The 22,553-nt window shown below is 36.7% G+C and overlaps 17 non-coding genes across 17 annotated transcripts; 11 read left to right on the forward strand and 6 right to left on the reverse strand.

Moving 5' to 3' along the window:
* The first annotated feature begins 1,925 nt into the window (after positions 1 to 1,925).
* Trnal-caa (transfer RNA leucine (anticodon CAA)) lies at positions 1,926 to 2,044 on the forward strand. Its single transcript has 2 exons — positions 1,926 to 1,963; positions 1,999 to 2,044. It is a non-coding gene; the product is annotated as a tRNA-Leu (tRNA).
* A 664-nt stretch (positions 2,045 to 2,708) lies between these two features.
* On the reverse strand, positions 2,709 to 2,781 carry Trnal-uaa (transfer RNA leucine (anticodon UAA)). The gene has a single exon. It is a non-coding gene; the product is annotated as a tRNA-Leu (tRNA).
* A 760-nt stretch (positions 2,782 to 3,541) lies between these two features.
* Positions 3,542 to 3,614, forward strand: Trnav-aac (transfer RNA valine (anticodon AAC)). Its single transcript has one exon. It is a non-coding gene; the product is annotated as a tRNA-Val (tRNA).
* Positions 3,615 to 3,832: 218 nt separating this feature from the next.
* Trnal-caa (transfer RNA leucine (anticodon CAA)) lies at positions 3,833 to 3,951 on the forward strand. Its single transcript has 2 exons — positions 3,833 to 3,870; positions 3,906 to 3,951. It is a non-coding gene; the product is annotated as a tRNA-Leu (tRNA).
* A 665-nt stretch (positions 3,952 to 4,616) lies between these two features.
* Positions 4,617 to 4,689, reverse strand: Trnav-uac (transfer RNA valine (anticodon UAC)). Its single transcript has one exon. It is a non-coding gene; the product is annotated as a tRNA-Val (tRNA).
* A 745-nt stretch (positions 4,690 to 5,434) lies between these two features.
* Trnav-aac (transfer RNA valine (anticodon AAC)) lies at positions 5,435 to 5,507 on the forward strand. The gene has a single exon. It is a non-coding gene; the product is annotated as a tRNA-Val (tRNA).
* A 1,002-nt stretch (positions 5,508 to 6,509) lies between these two features.
* Positions 6,510 to 6,582, reverse strand: Trnav-uac (transfer RNA valine (anticodon UAC)). Its single transcript has one exon. It is a non-coding gene; the product is annotated as a tRNA-Val (tRNA).
* Positions 6,583 to 7,521: 939 nt separating this feature from the next.
* On the forward strand, positions 7,522 to 7,594 carry Trnav-aac (transfer RNA valine (anticodon AAC)). Its single transcript has one exon. It is a non-coding gene; the product is annotated as a tRNA-Val (tRNA).
* Positions 7,595 to 7,804: 210 nt separating this feature from the next.
* Positions 7,805 to 7,923, forward strand: Trnal-caa (transfer RNA leucine (anticodon CAA)). The gene is made up of 2 exons: positions 7,805 to 7,842; positions 7,878 to 7,923. It is a non-coding gene; the product is annotated as a tRNA-Leu (tRNA).
* Positions 7,924 to 8,588: 665 nt separating this feature from the next.
* On the reverse strand, positions 8,589 to 8,661 carry Trnav-uac (transfer RNA valine (anticodon UAC)). The gene has a single exon. It is a non-coding gene; the product is annotated as a tRNA-Val (tRNA).
* A 5,573-nt stretch (positions 8,662 to 14,234) lies between these two features.
* On the forward strand, positions 14,235 to 14,307 carry Trnav-aac (transfer RNA valine (anticodon AAC)). The gene has a single exon. It is a non-coding gene; the product is annotated as a tRNA-Val (tRNA).
* Positions 14,308 to 14,517: 210 nt separating this feature from the next.
* Positions 14,518 to 14,636, forward strand: Trnal-caa (transfer RNA leucine (anticodon CAA)). The gene is made up of 2 exons: positions 14,518 to 14,555; positions 14,591 to 14,636. It is a non-coding gene; the product is annotated as a tRNA-Leu (tRNA).
* Positions 14,637 to 15,300: 664 nt separating this feature from the next.
* Positions 15,301 to 15,373, reverse strand: Trnav-uac (transfer RNA valine (anticodon UAC)). Its single transcript has one exon. It is a non-coding gene; the product is annotated as a tRNA-Val (tRNA).
* A 745-nt stretch (positions 15,374 to 16,118) lies between these two features.
* Trnav-aac (transfer RNA valine (anticodon AAC)) lies at positions 16,119 to 16,191 on the forward strand. The gene has a single exon. It is a non-coding gene; the product is annotated as a tRNA-Val (tRNA).
* Positions 16,192 to 19,661: 3,470 nt separating this feature from the next.
* On the reverse strand, positions 19,662 to 19,734 carry Trnav-uac (transfer RNA valine (anticodon UAC)). Its single transcript has one exon. It is a non-coding gene; the product is annotated as a tRNA-Val (tRNA).
* Positions 19,735 to 20,478: 744 nt separating this feature from the next.
* Positions 20,479 to 20,551, forward strand: Trnav-aac (transfer RNA valine (anticodon AAC)). Its single transcript has one exon. It is a non-coding gene; the product is annotated as a tRNA-Val (tRNA).
* Positions 20,552 to 20,769: 218 nt separating this feature from the next.
* Trnal-caa (transfer RNA leucine (anticodon CAA)) lies at positions 20,770 to 20,888 on the forward strand. The gene is made up of 2 exons: positions 20,770 to 20,807; positions 20,843 to 20,888. It is a non-coding gene; the product is annotated as a tRNA-Leu (tRNA).
* Positions 20,889 to 22,553: the final 1,665 nt, after the last annotated feature.

Here is a 22,553-nt window from a genome sequence, read left to right on the forward strand (position 1 = left end):
ATTACAGTTGATTTGCTAATTACTTCTGAGTGGGCCTTAAAAGGGCACTATTGCCTTAATAAGACCAGCCTACTAAACTCAATTTTTGAACCATAAATCGCGGGAAAAAAACAATACACAACATCAAAACAGTGAAAATCCTCAAAACAATTTAGTTACCATAGTTTATCACAGAAAGAAATATTAGACTTCACGTAGTGAGTTTATGTAAGTTCTTTTCCAATCGATCGTAAGTTCGAGCAAACAATTGTTTTTTCTATCACAAATTCAAATAAATTTCTTCAAAGAAATTCTTTTTCAACAGTAAAACATTTACATATCACAATCAGGGCATATAAAATCATCATCATCTTTGGTTAAACCAACACAGTCTGCATGGTTGCCTATCATATTTTACAACTTTCACGTTGCCTCATGTCGGAGACTGTATTTTCTATACATACCAAGCAACACCAATCTCCCACACTTGGACGTCTTTGCATATTTACTGTTTCCCCTTTCGTTTTGCCTTTTCTCTCCCTTTTCCATACGTGTCAAACAGAGACTTCGATACAGTTGTTGCTCGATAATTAATGCTCCTTTTTCTTTGCCCCCGCCTCTTGCTTAGGGTATTTGCTGACGGTGTAGCCATAATGCCATGACATGGTGTTGATATGGGGGGCTATGTTGAAACCCCATGACTTGCTAATGGTTGAGGAGAGATCCCATGACTTGTTTATATTTGTGGAGACATCTCATGACTTGTTAACGATTGTTGAGACATCTTATAACTTGTTGATATTTGTGGAGACATCTCATGACTTGTTAACGATTGTGGAGACATCCCATAACTTGTTGATATTTGTGGAGACAATCATGACGTGTTGACGGTTGTGGAAACATCCCACAACTTGTTGGTGGCTGTGAAAACATGTCATGACTCGGTGATGGCAGCTGAGATTGGTCACCGACTGTATGGTCAATGTTGGTGACGTCACTTGCAGCAAAGACATGGTCAGCAGTAGCCTTGTTATCAAATGAAAAAATTCCAAATCCTAATAAAAGCGAAACCCAATTTTCGCGAAACAGGTATGTTGTTTTGTGTCCTAACCACATGGTGGTGGTGTTTTGATCTGAGGTTGTGCTTGTTAGCTGCCAGTAAGGGAGTATTAATTGCACTGCCTTTCTCCTAACAGCCCTTACAAGTCCAAAATTGAATGCCAGGGGTACCTGCCCTAATAAGGCCCATGGCTGATTTTGATGGGCCTTGTTAGGGCAACTCTTCACAATCAGTTTAACGTAAACTACCTAAATACACTATCCAAGAAAGGTCAATATGTCAATACATGTCGAAACTTTAGACCCTTTAACATATCCTGAAACTCTAACAAAGGTAGAAAACAAACACCACTTACGAAAACACGCCGTTAGATTAAGTACTGAACAAAATTTTACTCCTGCAAGATAGCTTTCAGAAATTTACAACTAACTCTGCTGGCATGTGGTTTCTTCTAGGAAACCAAATACTTTTCTGTTCATTCATATGACTATCGCAGCCAATTAGATTACCACAGCTGTTCCTTGCTTGCTTTGGTTTTCCAGATATGAAAGGGTGGGCCTTATTTAGGCACGGCCTTATTTGGGAAGAGTACCTTAGTTGTCAGTCATTGTTTTGAAAATGATTTGTATAAAAGTTGAAACAGTTGCTGAATGACATTGGCAAGTGTTGTGTTCTTAGCTCATTCAATCAGAGTCATACTGGAATTCTGTTTTATTATAAAATTGCACAACCAAGATATAGTGTGAAACCTGCAAAGTAAGCCCAAAACGAGAAGTGCCAATTAACAAAAGCAGGCGGATGAATACTAAGTAAAAGAGAAGACCTGAGGGAAACGAAAACAAAGTACATCGTTTCAATGCAAATAAACTAAAATACATAACAGCAAGTCAGGATGGCCGAGTGGTCTAAGGCGCCAGACTCAAGAACGTTGCTCATCATCATTAATTGGAGATTGGGTGTTCTGGTCTCCGGATGGAGGCGTGGGTTCGAATTCTACTTCTGACAATAAGTTTTGTTTAATTTTTTTACTGCAAACAGTTTTCAGAATCAAGAAACAAGATAGGTGGAACTAAATTCAACAAATAAATCATCAACAAACATCCATTTCACTGTTGACAGATGATCACTGCGGATGTTCCAACAAGATCGCTTGTCTTCGCCCTTGATTGCTGCATGACTACCCCATTGTCAGTTCAAAATATTCCTGCTTTTATTCAATGTATCATCTTCTAAACGATTTCTAAGGATGTCAAATGACAGAAAAGTTTGAAAGACCATCTTCGCTAACGTCTGCATCAGATCAGGCATAATCATCATCATCTTCTGTGATGAATTTGTCTTTATGATTTTCATGTTGTTTATGGTTCTTTCCGTATTGGTTTGACTGCTACCAGATTGCTTCTTTCTCGTGTTGTCTTAAGTTCTTTGGAATATAGTCCATTCATGCCCAGAAAAGAGAATATTATTATTAACCCAATTCTGCCCAATGTCTTGCTTACATGTTTTCTCTCAACGAACTTCAAACTCGTTTCTTGGTAATGGCGTTTCCAGAAAATATTTGTATTTCCTTTATCCATCAATGCAAATTATCTGTGTCAAGTTTACATAAAGCTGAAAAATTTTAAATTAAACGCATAAATGTCATAAAGCGTAGAAGGGTTATGCTCGATGTTTCCGCCCGGGTTCGAACCGGGGACCTTTCGCGTTTAAGGCGAACGTGATAACCACTATACCACGGGAACGACATTTGGGCATCACATCAATGTAATTAGGTGAAAATTGTTGTGCACCGTTCATTTGTTGGCTTTGGATAACGTTTTTGCTAACATTGACTTGTGATTTTCGCGCTACTTATAAAAAATGTTGCTGCGGAACGCAAGAAATGCTTGAACTATCTTGGAAGTAAAACCAGAAGACATTTCTAGTAGCTCAAACGTGGCTGATAATAATTTTTAATAATAGTGGCTGATAATAGTTTCTTGAAATAATTAAACGTTTTCAAATTAAGAAAACATAACTTTTGCAATGCTTGGTAAAGTTTGCAAGAAACAAGTTGACGATATTAATCCTCTTGAAATGAAAGATCAGTATACTCGACGAAATTTTGCTTGATGTAAAACAATGTTCTCAGCTATTGTTTCTGTGCGGCCAAACATTCACATTTTATTGTTAAGTTTAAATGAAATGGAAACTTCAATAAAATCTTGTAGCAAAGGGAATTGTCGAACGGAAACAATATTGCTATTATAAAAAGCTAACATTACAAGAAATGAAGTTAAAATATAATGAATTGAAAAAGAAAAAGGGAAGAGGACAAAAGAAAAAAGAAGAGAATGAACATAACAAGAAGAAAAAGTAAAAAAAAGAAAACAGAAAATCATGAACAAGAAGAATTGGTTTGTAGGTTTTCATGTCAGGAATACAAAATATTTCAACAAAATTTTACATAAACTTGTCCGTTTCTTGTAATCCAAAATATATGTTTTCAATTGATCAAGCGTCGTTTCCGTAGTGTAGTGGTTATCACGTTCGCCTAACACGCGAAAGGTCCCTGGTTCGAGCCCGGGCGGAAACAAATTCTTTATCAATAAGAACAATTTTAAACTCATACATTTACACAACTGTGGGAACGAAAATGACTTGTGTCAACAAAAGTACGTTTGGAATACTTTTGGTTTCACATTTTGATCAGTGGAGGACTGGAGGAGAGGTTCCATCATTATCTAGTTGTCAGTGATTGTTTCGAAAATGATTTGTATAAAAGTTGAAACAGTTGCTGAATGACATTGACAAGTCAGGATGGCCGAGTGGTCTAAGGCGCCAGACTCAAGAACGTTGCTCATCATCGTTATTCGTGGATTGGGTGTTCTGGTGTCCGGATGGAGGCGTGGGTTCGAACCCCACTTCTGACAATCAGTTTTGTTTAAGTTTTTTACTGCAAAAAGTTTTCAGAATCAAAAAACAAGAAAGGTGGGACTCAATTCAACAAATAAATCATCAACAAATATCCATGTCACTGTTGACAGATGATCACTGCGGATGTTCCCACAAGATCGCTTGTCTTCGCCATTGATTGCTGCATGACTACCCCATTGTCAGTTCAAAATATTCCTGCGTTTATTCAATGTATCATTTTCTGCAAAATTTTATAAGGATATCAAATGACAGAGAAGTTTGAAAGACCATCTTCGCTAACGTCTGCATCATATCAAGCATAATCATCATCATCTTCTGTGATGAATTTGTCTTTATGATTTTCATGTTGTTTATGGTTCTTTCCATATTGGTTTGACTGCTACCAGTTTGATTCATTCTCGTATTGTCTCAAGTTCGATGGAATATAGTCCATTCGTGCCCAGAAAAGAGAATATTATTATTGACCCAATTCTGCCCAATGTATTTCTTGCTTGTTTTCTCTCAACAAACTTCAAACTCGTTACTTGGCAATGGCGTTTCCAGAAGATATTTGTATTTCTTTTATCCATCGATGCAAATTATCTGTGTCAAGTTTACATAAAGCTGAGAAAATATAAATTTAACCCATAAATGTCATAAATCGGAGAAGGGTTATGCTCGATGTTTCCGCCCGGGTTCGAACCAGGGACTTTTCGCGTGTAAGGCGAACGTGATAACCACTACACTACGGAAACGACATTTGGGCATCACATCAATGTAATTAAGTCAAAATTGTTGTGCACCGTTCATTTGTTGACTTTGGATAACGTTTTTGCTAACATTGACTTGTGATTTTCGCGCTACTTATGAAAAATGTTGCTGCGGAACGCAAGAAATGCTTGAACTATCTTGGAAGTAAAACCAGAAGACGTTTCTAGTAGCTCAAACGTAGCTGATAATAATCTTTAAGTTTCTTGAAATAAATAAATATTTTCAAATTGAGAAAACATAACTTTTGCATTGCTTGGTAAAGTTTGCAAGAAACAAGTTGACGATATTAATCCTCTTGAAATGAAAGATCAGTATACTCGACGAAATTCTGCTTGATGTAAAACAATGTTCTCAGCTATTGTTTCTGTGCGGCCAAACATTCACATTTTATTGTTAAGTTGAAATGAAATGGAAACTTCTATAAGATCTTGTACCAAAGGGAATTGTCGAATGGACACAATATTCCTATTGAACAAAGCAAACAGCACAAGAAAGAAGGAAGTTAAAATATAATAAGTTGAAAAAGAAAAAAAAGAAGAGGAAAAAAGAAAGAAGAAGAGAATGAACATAACAAGAAGAAAAATAAAAAGAAGAAAACAGAAAAACATAAACAAGAAAAGTTTGTTTGTAGGTTTTCATGTCAGGAATACAAAATATTTCAACAAAATTTTACATAAACTTGTCGGTATCTTATAATACAAAATATATGTTTTCAATTGATTAAACGTCGTTTCCGTAGTGTAGTGGTTATCACGTTCGCCTAACACGCGAAAGGTCCCTGGTTCGAGCCCGGGCGGAAACAAATTCTTTATCAATAAGAACAATTTTAAACTCATACATTTACATAACTGCGGGAACGAAAATGACTTGTGTCAACAAAACTACATTTGGAATACTTTTGGTTTCACATTTTGATCAGCGAAGGACTGGAGGAGAGGTTCCATCATTATCTAGTATTCAGTCATTGTTTCGAAAATGATTTGTATAAAAGCTGAAACAGTTGCTGAATGACATTGACAAGTCAGGATGGCCGAGTGGTCTAAGGCGCCAGACTCAAGAACGTTGCTCATCATCGTTAATCGTGGATTGGGTGTTCTGGTCTCCGGATGGATGCGTGGGTTCGAATTCCAATTCTGACAATCAGTTTTGTTTAATTTTTTTACTGCAAACAGTTTTCAGAATCAAGAAACAAGAAAGGTGGGACTAAATTCAACAAATAAATCATCAACAAACATCCATGTCACTGTTGACAGATGATCACTGCGGATGTTCCCACAAGATCGCTTGTCTTCGCCATTGATTGCTGCATGACTACCCCATTGTCAGTTCAAAATATTCCTGCTTTTATTCAATGTATCACTTTATGCAAAATTTTATAAGGATATCAAATGACAGAGAAGTTTGAAAGACCACCTTCGCTAACGTCTGTATCATATCAAGCATAATCATCATCCTCTTCTGTGATAAATTTGTTTTTATGATTTTCATGTTGTTTATGGTTCTTTCTATATTGGTTTGACTGCCACCAGTTTGGTTCTTTCTCGTATTGTCTCAAGTTCGTTGGAATATAATCCATTCATGCCCAGAAAAGAGAATATTATTATTGACCCAATTCCGCCCAATGTATTTCTTGCTTGTTTTCTCTCAACAAACTTCAAACTCGTTTCTTGGTAATTGTGTTTCCAGAAGATATTTGTATTTCTTTTATCCATCGATGCAAATTATCTATGTCAAGTTTACATGAAGCTGAGAAAATATAAATTAAACGCATAAATGTCATAAAGCGGAGAAGGGTTATGCTCGATGTTTCCGCCCGGGTTCGAACCGGGCACTTTTCGCGTGTAAGGCGAACGTGATAACCACTACACTACGGAAACGACATTTGGGAATCACATCAATGTAATTAAGTCAAAATTGTTGTGCACCGTTCATTTGTTGACTTTGGATAACGTTTTTGCTAACATTGACTTGTGATTTTCGCGCTACTAATAAAAAATGTTGCTGCGGAACGCCAGAAATGCTTGAACTATCTTGGAAGTAAAACCAGAAGACATTTCTAGTAGCTCAAACGTGGCTGATAATAAGTTTTAAGTTTCTTGAAAGAAATAAATGTTTTGAAGTAGAGAAAACTTAACTTTTGCAATGCTTGGCAAAGTTTGCAAGAAACAAGTTGACCCTCTTGAAGTGAAAGATCAGTATACTCGACGAAATTCTGCTTGATGTAAAACAATTTTCTCATCTACTGTCTCTGTGCGGCCAAACATTTACATTTTTATTGTGAAGTTTAAATGAAATTGAAAATTAAATAAAATCTTGTACTGAAGGGAATTGTCGAACGGAAACAATATTGCTATTATAAAAAGCAAACATTACAAGAAATGAAGTTAAAATATAATAAATTGAAAAAGAAAAAGGGAAGAGGAAAAAAGAAAGAAGAAGAGAATGAACATAACAAGAAGAAAAGTAAAAAGAAGAAAACAGAAAATCATGAACAAGAAGAATTGGTTTGTAGGTTTTCATGTCAAGAATACAAAATATTTCAACAAAATTTTACATAAACTTGTCCGTTTCTTGTTTTGTTTTTTGTTTTTTTTAGTGTTTTTTTTTATTATTATTGTGTTACCTGCAACAGGCTAGGGTGGCAGCTGACATAGATGACCTTACAGGTCTTTCGTTGCCATCCTGTTGTGCTGATAGACACTCAATTTGTATGTACTTTTTGTTTGTTTATCGCCAGCAAAACAATACTCTGAACTGAACTGTCGGTATCTTGTAATAAGCTTACAAAAAGACATGTTTTCAATTGATCAAACGTCGTTTCCGTAGTGCAGTGGTTATCACGTTCGCCTAACACGCGAAAGGTCCCTGGTTCAAGCCCGGGCGGAAACAAATTCTTTATCAATAAGAACAATTTTAAACTCGTACGTTTACACAACTGTGGGAACGAAAATAACTTGTGTCAACAAAACTACATTTGGAATACTTTTGGTTTCACATTTTGGTCAGTGGAGGAGAGGTTCCATTATTAGCTAGTTATCAGTCATTGTTTTGAAAATGATTTGTATAAAAGCTGAAACAGTTGCTGAATGACATTGACAAATCAGGATCGCCGAGTGGTCTAAGGCGCCAGACTCAAGAACGTTGCTCATCATCGTTAATCGTGGATTGGGTGTTCTGGTGTCCGGATGGAGGCGTGGGTTCGAACCCCACTTCTGACAATAAGTTTTGTTTAATTTTTTTACTGCAAACAGTTTTCAGAATCAAGAAACAAGAAAGGTAAGACTAAGTTCAACAAATAAATTATCAACAAACATCCATGTCACTGTTGACAGATGATCACTGCGGATGTTCCCACAAGATCGCTTGTCTTCGCCATTGATTGCTGCATGACTACCCCATTGTCAGTTCAAAATATTCCTGCTTTTATTCAATGTATCATCTTCTATAAGATTTTATAAAGATGTCAAATGACAGAGAAGTTTGGAAGACCATCTTCGCTAACGTCTGCATCAAATCAGGCATAATCATCATCATCTTCTGTGATAAATTTGTTTTTATGATTTTCATGTTGTTTATGGTTCTTTCCATATTGGTTTGACTGCTACCAGTTTGCTTCTTTCTCGTATTGTCTCAAGTTCGTTGGAATATAGTCCATTCATGCCCAGAAAAGAGAATATTATTATTGACCCAATTCCGCCCAATGTATTTCTTGCTTGTTTTCTCTCAACAAACTTCAAACTCGTTTCTTGGTAATTGTGTTTCCAGAAGATATTTGTATTTCTTTTATCCATCGATGCAAATTATCTATGTCAAGTTTACATGAAGCTGAGAAAATATAAATTAAACCCAAAAATGTCATAAAGCGGAGAAGGGTTATGCTCGATGTTTCCGCCCGGGTTCGAACCGGGGACTTTTCGCGTGTAAGGCGAACGTAATAACCACTACACTACGGAAACGACATTTGGGCATCACATCAATGTAATTAAGTCAAAATTGTTGTGCACCGTTCATTTGTTCACTTTGGATGACGTTTTTGCTAACATTGACGTGTGATTGTCGCGCTACTTATAAAAAATGTTGCTGCGAAACGCCAGAAATGCTTGAACTATTTTGGAAGTAAAACCAGAAGACATTTCTAGTAGCTCAAACGTGGCTGATAATAATTTTTAAGTTTCTTGAAAGAAATAAATGTTTTGAAATTGAGAAAACTTAACTTTTGCAATGCTTGGCAAAGTTTGCAAGAAACAAGTTGACCCTCTTGAAATGAAAGATCAGTATACTCGACGAAATTCTGCTTGATGTAAAACAATGTTTTCATCTACTGTCTCTGTGCGGCCAAACATTTACATTTTTATTGTGAAGTTTAAATGAAATTGAAAATTAAATAAAATCTTGTACTGAAGGGAATTGTCGAATGGAAACAATATTGCTATTATAAAAAGCAAACATTACAAGAAATGAAGTTAAAATATAATGAGTTGAAAAAGAAAAAAGGGAAGAGGAATGTCACAATCAAGGTGCAATGCCTCGCGATGGCTTGCTTTGTATCTTCAACGAGCGAGTTGTTTTGGGTGTAGAATTCTGGTGCGATGTGTTATTATCGGTTATGACCTGAAGTAACCTCTGATTACGAAATCTGTATTATGTAAAATGTGTTTTCTGGAATCATTTTTCCCTACGTGACATTCTAGAGACTTCTGTTGTTTACATTTAAATGCTGCTTGATAGAACAATGGTTCTTTATGATGTAACCTTACGTAACCTTCTCAAAGTTACTGGACTGAACAACCAACTATAAATAGTGGTGTAGTTTGTGTAATGTTTATTATTATTATTATTATGAGTTGATTATGAGAGTTGTGCTATGAGTTGTGGATTGGTAGTTGATGCAGAAATTATTGGTGATTGAGACTTGAAGTAATTGAATACAAGTAGATGAGAATTGGTGCTGATATAAATTGTGTTCGAAATTAGAGTTATTTGAGAAGCCGTTCGTTAAAGTTCTTCAAGAAGTCAGATTATCATTTCACTAGTAGAATTATTCGACATTTAATTGACTGCTTTTCGGTTTGACCCATTAAACTACGTCATTGAATCTTTCCAAGTCTTTTTCCTGGTAAGAGATAGAAAGAAATCGTGACATTCTAGGGGCTCGTTCGGGAATTAACCGAAAAACCGAAGAATACCGAAGATTTATTGAAAGAATAATAAATTAATGTCAAGATGGCGGATACTGTCAAACATGAGATGATTGAAGACTTAGGGAGCATGGCTGAACGAATGGGGCTGACTGGTTATGAGAAGTCTCAGTTTGTGATGGAGGAGTATCACAAGATAATGGCCCAAAAAGCTCAGCGAGAAGCTGACGAAAGAGAAGATAGAAGAGCTGCTCGTGAAATAAGGAAAGCAGAACTTGAAGCTGAGGAAAAGCGAGCACAACTTGAAGCTGAAGAAAAGCGAGCACAACTTGAAGCTGAAGAGAAGCGAGCACAACTTGAAGCTGAAGCAGAGGAGAAGCGGGCGCAGCGCGAAGCCGAAGAGAAGCGGGCACAGCGCGAAGCAGAAGCCGAAGAGAATCGGGCGCAACGCGAAGCAGAAGCTGAAGAAAGAAGAACGCAATATGAATTGGAAAAGTTAAAACTTGAATTAGAAAGACAAAAGCTGGACATTGGTGAGCGATCTAATTCTACTAATGATAATGCTCGAGATGTTATTGTGGCGCAAGTTAGACGTCCAGATTTGCCATCATTTGTTGAAGAAAAAGATGAGTTGGATAGTTATTTGTTAAGATTTGAAAGATATGCTACAATAGCCAAATTGGAGAAGTCAACGTGGGCTACCCAGCTAAGCATGTTATTATCGGGACAAGCTCTTGATGTATATTCAAGACTTTCGCAAGAAGAGGCCATGAACTACGACAGATTAAAGTTAGCTCAGTTAAAGCGATACAATTTTACCGAGCATGGATACCGTCAAAGATTCCGTGAGGCAAAGCCTGAACGACACGAAAGCCCAGGTCAATTTATTGAACGTTTAAGAAACCTTTTGTTAAAATGGTTTGAACTTTCGGGGGCCGACCAATCATTGGACGGATTGGCAAACCTTATAGTTAAGGAACAATTTACAGATTCATGTTCAAAAGACCTGTCTGTTTATTTAATGGAGAGAAGTCCAAGGACTCTAGAAGAAATAGCCAGTGTGGCAGAACAGTACTTAGTTGCTCATGATGAGAAGTTGTCGACTGAAGAAACGTTGTCATGCGATAATGACGAGGAGCAAACAAATAATTTTAAAGGAGGAGCGGTTCCAAGAGAAGTACGTTGTTTTAATTGTAATGGCTTAGGTCATAAATCTGTTAACTGCCGGAGGAAGACTAACAGAAATCATCAGGAATCGAGGAAGTGGTGCAATCGTTGCAATAGGCAAGGACACGAAGCGAAGGAATGCAAGGACAAGTCGTTTTCCCTATCGAATCAGTCTGGAAAAGATAAAGATACGGACGTTTATCGAGGTGGTTGTGCGTTAATGATTCCTGAACCCACGCTTGGGGAGGAGAGACCGGATGAAGATGTTTGCGAAAAAATAATACCTGAAGATTACCTGCCAGTAGTGGATGGAACAGTTGGAAACAAAAAGGTAAAAGTTTTACGTGATTCTGGTTCTACGGGTATAATGGTGAGGAGAGATTTGGTTAAAGATAGTCAGTTAACGGGAAAAACTGGAATTGTGATGTCGATAAATAACACTTCAATCCAAGGACCGTTAGCGAGGATATATATCGAAACTCCATATTGTAGTGGGACTGTGAAAGCGTTATGTTTACAAAACTCTTTAGTTGATCTTATAATCGAAAATGTTATTGAGAGAAATTCTGAAGTTACTTGTTATTCTTGTGGCAAGAATGGTCACTTTGCTCGAGATTGCTCTGCAGATAATCAGCGACGATCTCATGGTCATGGATACAATGAGCGCGAAGAACCGAGGAGAAAAGGCAGGCGACGATCATTTGGAGTTTGCTATAGATGCGGTAGACGCGGACACTTCGCCAGGGAGTGCGTTGCTGACGGCGGACATTCGGAAAACAGACGTTGCCGTGACAACCACTGCTACCGATGTGGGGAGATTGGACACATAGCCAGGAACTGCTCTTTTAATGAAAAGGCTTGCTACAACTGTCACAGAGAAAGTCATCTGGCCAAGAACTGTCCGGAGAGGAAGTGTTTCCGATGTAAGAAGATGGGTCATCTTGCTCGCCGATGCACTGAAGATGTTGAGGACGTTGGAGACTTTCGCCGAAAACGTGACTATTGTTTTGAGAAAAGCTATCGTTGGTAGATCATGCAACGATGGACTTATGAGAACTGTTTTATTGAGTAATTAATTGTTTTGTAGTGTGTTTTGTATTGATTGTGTTGTTATATTGTTTACAACAATATTTTAAGGGGAGGCGTATGTCACAATCAAGGTGCAATGCCTTGCGATGGCTTGCTTTGTATCTTCAACGAGCGTGTTGTTTTGGTTGTAGAATTCTGGTGCGATGTGTTATTATTTGATTGTTGCACCATATCCTGGTATAGCATGCCTTTCCAAATGCCACTTTTGTAAATTTATCCTACATATCATATATTACTATATTATACATTAACATATCTTACTATACGTATATCTTATATATTACACCCGACCGGATAAGGATGATGATTACTATCTTTACTCTTCCATGAATAAGCTACTATACCGTATTGCATAATTTAATATTTGCCAGATAAGAATATATCACTAAGTTACTACCAGCTTGCATCTAACTACTCCCCTGATTATTATAAGCTATTATGTTCGTTCAGAGGATCGCTTGACTTTTCGTAAGATTATTATTTAGGTTGGTTTGGAAAAGATGCATGAAACAACTCAGACACTACATCCTTCATCGGCGCTACCAAAGAGTCTCCACCTCTCATTAGCGATACCAAAAACACTCCATCCCTCACTGACGCTATCAAAGATGATTCAACTCTTATTAGAAATACCAAAAACACGCTGCTATATCATCATGCTTGTTATGCTCTTACATGCGCAGGAAATTAATTTAAAAAACAAAGCTTTTTTAACTATTTTATCTTGATAATGAGCTGCCATATTATGTATTTGTTCTACAATATATAGGCTACTTAATATCGTTGCTGCGAACACTTTATTTCTGTATGAAATCTGTAAATAGTCCTTGTTTTGATAGTCCGTTATGTAATTTCAATATGTGTGTGTAACTGTGTATATTAGTTTGTTTATGTGATGTTGGGTTCAGTCGTGTTCTCATTGCTTTAAGAATTGGCGCTCCAGTTGTTCCAGGAACGAGGAGGCGACTGATTCTTAACTAATTCATCAACTTATTTTAAAGTATCAGGTTTGGTGGCCGTGCTTGACTATATTTATTGATGCATATACCGCAATATTAGATCCTTTCACGCACGTCTTAAACCATTAAGGTTTTGCCACCTTTTCCTTTTGTTAGTTTTGTTACTGTATTTCTTTTTCTCAATATCATTTCTTTTGCATTCTGACAAAGAAAAATAAATTGAATTGAATTGAATTGAATTGAATATCGGTTATGACCTGAAGTAACCTCTGATTACGAAATCTATATTATGTAAAATGTGTTTTCTGGAATCATTTTCCCTACGTGACATTCTAGAGACTTCTGTTGTTTACATTTAAATGCTGCTTGATAGAACAATGGTTCTTTATGATGTAACCTTACGTAACCTTCTCAAAGTTACTGGACTGAACAACCAACCATAAATAGTGGTGTAGTTTGTGTAATGTTTATTATTATTATTATTATGAGTTGATTATGAGAGTTGTGCTATGAGTTGTGGATTGGTAGTTGATGCAGAAATTATTGGTGATTGAGACTTGAAGTAATTGAATACAAGTAGATGAGAATTGGTGCTGATATGAATTGTGTTCGAAATTAGAGTTATTTGAGAAGCCGTTCGTTAAAGTTCTTCAAGAAGTCAGATTATCATTTCACTAGTAGAATTATTCGACATTTAATTGACTGCTTTTCGGTTTGACCCATTAAACTACGTCATTGAATCTTTCCAAGTCTTTTTCCTGGTAAGAGATAGAAAGAAATCGTGACAAGGAAAAAAGAAAGAAGAAGAGAATGAACATAACAAGAAGAAAAATAAAAAGAAGAAAACAGAAAAACATGAACAAGAAAACTTGGTTTGTAGATTTTCATGTCAGGAATACAAAATATTTCAACAAAATTTTACATAAACTTGTCCGTTTCTTGTTTTGTTTTTTGTTTTTTTTAGTGTTTGTTTTTTATTATTGTGTTACCTGCAACAGGCTAGGGTGGCAGCTGACATAGATGACCTTACAGGTCTTTCGTTGCCATCCTGTTGTGCTGATAGACACTCAATTTGTATGTACTTTTTGTTTGTTTATCGCCAGCAAAACAATAAACTGAACTGAACTGTCGGTATCTTGTGATACAAAAAAACATGTTTTCAATTGATCAAACGTCGTTTCCGTAGTGTAGTGGTTATCACGTTCGCCTAACACGCGAAAGGTCCCTGGTTCGAGCCCGGGCGGAAACTAATTCTTTATCAATAAGAACAATTTTAAACTCGTACGTTTACACAACTGTGGGAACGAAAATAACTTGTGTCAACAAAACTACATTTGGAATACTTTTGGTTTCACATTTTGATCAGTGGAGGAGAGGTTCCATTATTAGCTAGTTATCAGTCATTGTTTTGAAAATGATTTGTATAAAAGCTGAAACAGTTGCTGAATGACATTGACAAGTCAGGATCGCCGAGTGGTCTAAGGCGCCAGACTCAAGAACGTTGCTCATCATCATTAATCGTGGATTGGGTGTTCTGGTGTCCGGATGGAGGCGTGGGTTCGAACCCCACTTCTGACAATAAGTTTTGTTTAAGTTTTTTACTGCAAACAGTTTTCAGAATCAAGAAACAAGAAAGGTAAGACTAAATTCAACAATTAATCATCAACAAACATCCATGTCACTGTTGACAGATGATCACTGCGGATGTTCCCACAAGATCGCTTGTCTTCGCCATTGATTGCTGCATGACTACCCCATTGTCAGTTCAAAATATTCCTGCTTTTATTCAATGTATCATCTTCTATAAGATTTTATAAAGATGTCAAATGACAGAGAAGTTTGAAAGACCATCTTCGCTAACGTCTGCATCAGATCAGGCATAATCATCATCCTCTTCTGTGATGAATTTGTTTTTATGATTTTCATATTGTTTATGGTTCTTTCCGTATTGGTTTGACTGCTACCAGATTGATTCTTTCTCGTGTTGTCACAAATTTTTTGGAATATAGTCCATTCATGCCCAGAAAAGAGAATATTATTATTAACCCAATTCTGCCCAATGTCTTGCTTACATGTTTTCTCTCAACGAACTTCAAACTCGTTTCTTGGTAATGGTGTTTCCAGAAAATATTTATATTTTTTTTATCCATCAATGCAAATTATCTGTGTCAAGTTTAAATGAAGCTGAGAAAATATAAATTAAACGCATAAATGTCATAAAGCGGAGAAGGGTTATGCTCGATGTTTCCGCCCGGGTTCGAACCGGGGACGTTTTGCGTGTAAGGCAAACGTAATAACCACTACACTACGGAAACGACATTTGGGCATCACATCAATGTAATTAAGTGAAAATTGTTGTGCACCGTTCATTTGTTGACTTTGGATAACGTTTTTGCTAACATTGACTTGTGATTTTGGCGCTACTAATAAAAAATGTTGCTGCTGAACGCAAGAAATGCTTGAACTATCTTGGAAGTAACACCAGAAGACGTTTCTAGTAGCTCAAACGTGGCTGATAATAATTTATAAGTTTCTTGAAATAAATAAATGTTTTCAAATTGAGAAAACATAACTTTTGCAATGCTTGGCAAAGTTTGCAAGAAACAAGTTGACGATATTAATCCTCTTGAAATGAAAGATCAGTATACTCGACGAAATTCTGCTTGATGTAAAACAATGTTCTCAGCTATTGTTTCTGTGCGGCCAAACATTCACATTTTGATTGTTAAGTTTAAATGAAATGGAAACTTGAATAAAATCTTGTACTGAAGGGAATTGTCGATTGGACACAATATTGCTATTGCAAAAAGCAAACATCACAAGAAAAAAAGAAGTTAAAATATAATAAATTGAAAAAGAAAAAGGGAAGAGGAAAAAAGAAAGAAGAAGAGAATGAACATAACAAGAAGAAAAGTAAAAAGAAGAAAACAGAAAAACATGAACAAGAAAAATTGCTTTGTAGGTTTTCATGTCAGGAATACAAAATATTTCAACAAAATTTTACATAAATTTGTCGGTATCTTATAATACAAAATATATGTTTTCAATTGATTAAACGTCGTGTCCGTAGTGTAGTGGTTATCACGTTCGCCTAACACGCGAAAGGTCCCCGGTTCGAACCCGGGCGGAAACAAATTCTTTATCTATAAAAACAATTTGAAACTCGTACATTTACATAACTGTAGGAACAAAAATGACTTGTGTCAACAAGACTACATTTGGAATACTTTAGGTTTCGCATTTTGATCAGTGGAGGAGAGGTTCCATCATTAGCTAGTTGTCAGTCATTGTTTTGAAAATGATTAGCATGAAATCTGAAACAGTTGCTGAATAACATTGACAAGTCACGATGGCCGAGTGGTCTAAGGCGCCAGACAGGGGCGGCGCCAACCAAGAATGAGTGGGGTGGACAAAAATATTTCGAGGTAATATGAACAAAAGAATAGAATGGGGCCAAACGCTCCCATGCATTTCCTCTGCGGTCCATAGAATTGCCAACTACGATCTTTATGTTAGCAAGCTTGTCGTTATTTTATTTCATGGAGCTGCTGCAATGATAGGCGGCCTCATAAAAATTTATTGGGTGGCCCCTTAAACAGAATTTAAAAAAACCTGGCTGTTACCGGTACCTAATAATACCCATTGCCATAGGTTAAGAACAGAGATGTAGCCTACTTATACGCCGCAAGTATGCGGCGTAGACTTTTTGTTTATGCTAACGCTTGCGGCCACATTTTTTTGGATAGTTTGCCCTTGAGGCTACGCCGTAAAGTTTTTGCGTTTTTTTTGCGCATAGCGTCAACGCATAGGCTACTTTTTAATGTCTTTTTTTCACTACAACACACCAATACCTTCCAGCGCTGCAGTTGAAAGAACGTTTTCAATGGGCAAAGACATATTGGAACCAAAACACAGCAAAATGCCTGATGAACACTGTCAGCTGCTTGTGTTTCTTCGTGGAAATTCAAAATAAAACTTGTTTGTTTCGAGTGGTTTATACCGTGTGAATGTTTGGCACCTAGCAAACAAAATTAGTTTACGCTAATGTATGCGCTGACGCCGCCAACTTTTTTTAGAAGTTACGTTGACGCATACGGCGCATGGTTTTTCAAACGTTTGTGTTAACGCTGACGGCGTAAATATTTTTTGTATGCGCGTACATTACTGGTTAAGAATCACTGCACTAAAGTTTTGTTTTGCGCTCGCAGGTCAGTTGAAAAGCTTTCACCATTTTTGAGGACCAGTGTTGTCGGCAATGTCTCGCTTACTGCTGATCTGCACCAGATGTTCAAGTCTTTGTAATGATGGCAGGTCGCAGATAATAGTTTATTGTCTTATTTTGCTGTGGATACGTTCACAAGATGCCACAGTCATGGGCAAAGTAGCAACAGTAGCAATAATTTGAAACAAATCGCTGTACAAATGATTTAAGATCGTTTTGTCCACACAATTTCAAAAGTGAAGGCAGACACAACCACACGGTCCACTTTGGTTCTTTTCAATTTCTAGTTTCCACTTGTGACAATTAGCTGACCCCAAAAAAGAAGATCCTAATTGCTGCCCAACCTGATTTTCATGGAAATTATAGAATTTGACTAAATATTCAACTTTAGGCAAATTTGATGGAGACATGTGCGTGTAATAAAATGCAGCTGCATTTGACATTAATTCACATGTTTGATCCGAGTAGCCTAACGCTTTTTAAGTTCATTCAGCATTCTGTCAAAGGATAAAGAAAAATCTCGTTTTAACTATTCTGTAATGGATTCAGATTCACTCCACGGAAGACTGTTGCAACCTATCAATAATATCTGACCATCTCGGAAATGGCTTGGTGGGTAGCGGCATCGCTTAGCCGGCGTAGTGGTTTCACTGGTAATTTGATTTTTATCCGCAAACAGCGATGTGTTGAAAACCAATTTGGTAAAATCTTCCTCTGAACGCAGTGAGTCACATGTTCTTGTCAAGTCGTTGATAGCAGCAACCCCAGTGGTGAGATCCATTTCTTCACTTTTTAAATAATCTGAAGCCTGTTTACTTAACGAAAAGCATTTATGAAGAATTAGACTAGCAGTAACAAATTCAGTTTGCTTGATCATTGCGGAACAAACATCCAGTAGATACACCATTACCTTCGTTTGACATTTGTTGGAACATTGACAGCAGTGCTGGATATAGGCTACATTAATAACAACATCCAGATCATCTGAACGTGCAGACCAATGAGACCATCTAGTAGCCTATCAGATAACGAGTGCAATGCAATTTTTCCAGACGTGATTCCATCCTTTTTAAAACGCTCTTTATACAAAAAAATGTATCTTGGGAGAACAGTCCATAAAGTTGTAGATGTTACCAATTGTTTCGACTGTCGCTACGTTTTCAACACTGTGCCCAAGCGCAAGATTTAGTCGGTGTGCAAAACAATGAAAATATACCGACGGTTTGGCACCCGCTGCAATTAGGTGTTGCTGTGCACCTTCATCCTTGCCTGACATGTTGGTGGCCCCATCAAAACCTTTGCCTATTAGGTCTTACAAAGCTTGTGTCTCAGCTGTGATAAAAGCCATCACCTCAAAATGATAAAATTAGACTACAATCAATCAATACAATAGAGCGATAACCATGAAGATTCTTTATTTCTTCGTATGTCAATGCTGCAACAGTAATGCATAAGTAAGAAGTTGAAATTAATTTATGACGCAGTCACTAGGCCCCCCTAACCCCCTGCATACACCCCCCAAGTTTTCTCATCGGATCTCGACGAATTACAAAATTGACCATAAATAGAAGTGGGGTGGACATGTCCACCCCAGTCCCCCCCGTGGCGCCGCTACTGGCCGCCAGACTCAAGAACGTTGCTCATCATCGTTAATCGTGGATTGGGTGTTCTGGTCTCCGGATGGAGGCGTGGGTTCGAATCCCCACTTCTGACAATAAGTTTTGTTTAAGTTTTTTACTGCAAACAGTTTTCAGACTCAGGAAAGAAGAAAGGTAGGACTAAATTCAACAAATAAATCATCAACAAACATCCATGTCACTGTTGACAGATGATCACTGCGGATGTTCCCACAAGATCGCTTGTTTTCGCCATTGGTTGCTGCATGACTACCCCATTGTCAGTTCAAAATATTCCTGCTTTTATTCAATGTATCATCTTCTATAAGATTTTATAAGGATATCAAATGAAGGAGAAGTTTGGAAGACCATCTTTGCCAACGTCTGCATCAGATCAGGCACATAATCATCATCATCATCTTCTGTGATAAATTTGTCTTTATGATTTTCATGTTGTTTATGGTTCTTTCCATATTGGTTTGACTGCTACCAGTTTGCTTCTTTCTCGTGTTGTCTCAAGTTCTTTGGAATATAATCCATTCATGCCAGAAACAGAATATTATTGTTGACATAATTCCGCCCAATGTATTTTTTACTTGTTTTCTCCCAATGAACTTCAAACTCGTTTCTTGGTAATTGTGTTTCCAAAAGATATTTGTATTTCTTTTATCCATCAATGCAAATTATCTGTGTCAAGCTTATGTGAAGCTGAGAAAAATTAAATCAACGCATAAATGTCATAAATCTGAGAAGGGTTTTGCTCGATGTTTCCACCCGGATTCGAACCAGGGACTTTTCGCGTGTAAGGCGAACGTGATAACCACTACACTACGGAAACGCCATTTGGGCATCACATCAATGTAATTAAGTCAAAATTGTTGTGCATCGTTCATTTCTTGACTTTGGATAACGTTTTTGCTAACATTGACTTGTGATTTTCGCGCTACTTATGAAAAATTTTGTTGCGGAACGACAAGAAATGCTGGAACTATTTTGGAAGTAACACCAGAAGACGTTTCTAGTAGCTCAAACGTGGCTGATAATAACTGTTAAGTTTCTTGAAATAAATAAATGTTTTCAAATTGAGAAAACATAATTTTTGCAATGCTTGGCAAAGTTTGCAAGAAACAAGTTGACGATATTAATCCTCTTGAAATGAAAGATCAGTATACTCGACGAAATTCTGCTTGATGTAAAACAATGTTCTCAGCTATTGTTTCTGTGTGGCCAAACATTCACATTTCATTGTTAAGTTTAAATGAAATGGAAACTTGAATAAAATCTTGTACTGAAGGGAATTGTCGATTGGACACAATATTGCTATTACAAAAAGCAAGCATCACAAAAAAAGGAAGTTAAAATATAATAAGTTGAAAAAGAAAAAGGGAAGAGGAAAAAAGAAAGAAGAAGAGAATGAACACAACAAGAAGGAAAAGTAAAAAGAAGAAAACAGAAAAACATGAACAAGAAAAATTGGTTTGTAGGTTTTCATGTCAAGAATACAAAATATTTCAACAAAATTTTACACAAACTTGTCGGTATCTTATAATACAAAATATATGTTTTCAATTGATTAAACGTCGTTTCCGTAGTGTAGTGGTTATCACGTTCGCCTAACACGCGAAAGGTCCCTGGTTCGAGCCCGGGCGGAAAAAAATTCTTTATCTATAAGAACAATTTTAAACTCGTACATTTACACTACTGTGGGAACGAAAATGACTTGTGTCAACAAGACTACATTTGGAATACTTTAGGTTTCGCATTTTGATCAGTGGAGGACTGGAGGAGAGGTTCCATCATTATCTAGTTGTCAGTGATTGTTTTGAAAATGATTTGTATGAAAGTTGAAACAGTTGCTGAATGACATTGACAAGTCAGGATGGCCGAGTGGTCTAAGGCGCCAGACTCAAGAACGTTGCTCATCATCATTATTCGTGGATTGGATGTTCTGGTCTCCGGATGGAGGCGAGGGTTCGAATCCCACTTCTGACAATAAGTTTTGTTTAATTTAAATTAATAAGCTTGTGTGGCAGCCCTGGAGTTCCATAATAATTCAGACACCGCACACATTGCCTTCAGCAACCACGCGCGTTGTGATGTAGAACGCGACCGCACAAAGGAGCGAAAGTCATTGCAGAAAGAAGAGACGTCGCGAGCCACACCTCATTGGCACCCTTAAGATCATATCAATGTAATGAATGTTTGATGTGGCAGCCAAAAATTGTATTAAAATTATATCGAGTAATTACAATAAACTTTATAGGTTTACCAAGCAATATGTGGTTATATTGTTGAGTATTTTAAGTTAGAACAAGTTTACTAAACCAAAGGGTGTAGCTAGTGTAATAATCCCAATAATTTCCTGGACTGTTTACCATTTTTCAAAAGCCTGAGTTTTCAAAATGAAGAGAAACTGATGTCCCCAACACAGTAGGCTCATTCTTGCAACGTTATTGACCTAGCTTTTACAAAACTATAACGAATTTATTCACTTTGTTAAATCGGCTATGTTGGATGGGTTGAGTCCGTCTTGGTTGTACCTTTACAATTTTGAAAGTAAAACTGATAATAAAGTAAAAGAAATATTTGTTGATTTAAAAGACATGTTTTATATTAACCAAGTTACAATTTTAACAAACAATACGTGTAATTAGCTTGAAGCTAAATTGTTATACTCTTAATTACCTTACCTTTTAATATCGATGCTAAATAAAAACCCAGAATTAAAAACTGCATTTTCCGTTTATAAAAAGCAATATATAAAAAAGCGAAAAGCAATGATATTGTAAAACTGTTTAGTGATTTAACTTATTAAACAGGAAGGTATTTGTGTCAGGCAAAGCATTGTCTTTCAAGAAACAAATTCTATGTTTTTTACATTCTGCAAACAACTGTTGTGAAGTATAAAAAATACATGAACCTTCTTATTTGTTCAACTATCGTTTGTCATCTCACCGATTCTGTTGTAATCAATTGCACATTTCTTGCTGTGCCTGCAATTCGAGCACTATCATGGAGTATCAAAGTGAACCCACATAGATGTCCATGACAAGAGCGTTGTGACAGCCTAGCATTGCATTGAAACTGGAGTAGCTACCACGTTAGTTTCTTCCTATTCTAACATGGGTTTAACAGTCGGCTATGCAGTTTGTGCTTTTAATAAGGCGTGAGTAGATGGACTAAGATATGCTTTTGATATGTAAGAAAGAATCTCGAGTTTTCAGAAGTGACCAATATTAATACACGGCCGTAGCAAAGCGGTCATTCCAAACGAGGTGGCGTGTTGCCTCAACACTCAACAGGCCTTTTGCATCGTTTGAGTGTCTCATAAACCGATACAAGTTATTCTTGCAATTCATTCTAGTGTGATGTTGTAATGGTTCACAGTTGATTTTATACATGACGCATCAAATAAGAATACTTCATGAAAGATTTCGACACCACAAACAAGTTGTAAAATATTTTGATGTTTGTAATCCACCATTAAATAATTGAATTATGTTTGATCTCTTTTACAATTCGTAGTAGTTATTTTTTATTATTTAGTTTTAGTCTGAAATTATTTAAGTTAATATTGAACTTTGAATGATCTGAATTTAATTTTTATTTCCATTGATTCCTCCTTTTTATGAATATCACACCAACTTCAATTCAATT

This window comes from Aplidium turbinatum, chromosome 12, assembly GCF_918807975.1.
Source record: "Aplidium turbinatum chromosome 12, kaAplTurb1.1, whole genome shotgun sequence".
NCBI classification, from domain to species: Eukaryota; Metazoa; Chordata; class Ascidiacea; order Aplousobranchia; family Polyclinidae; genus Aplidium; species Aplidium turbinatum.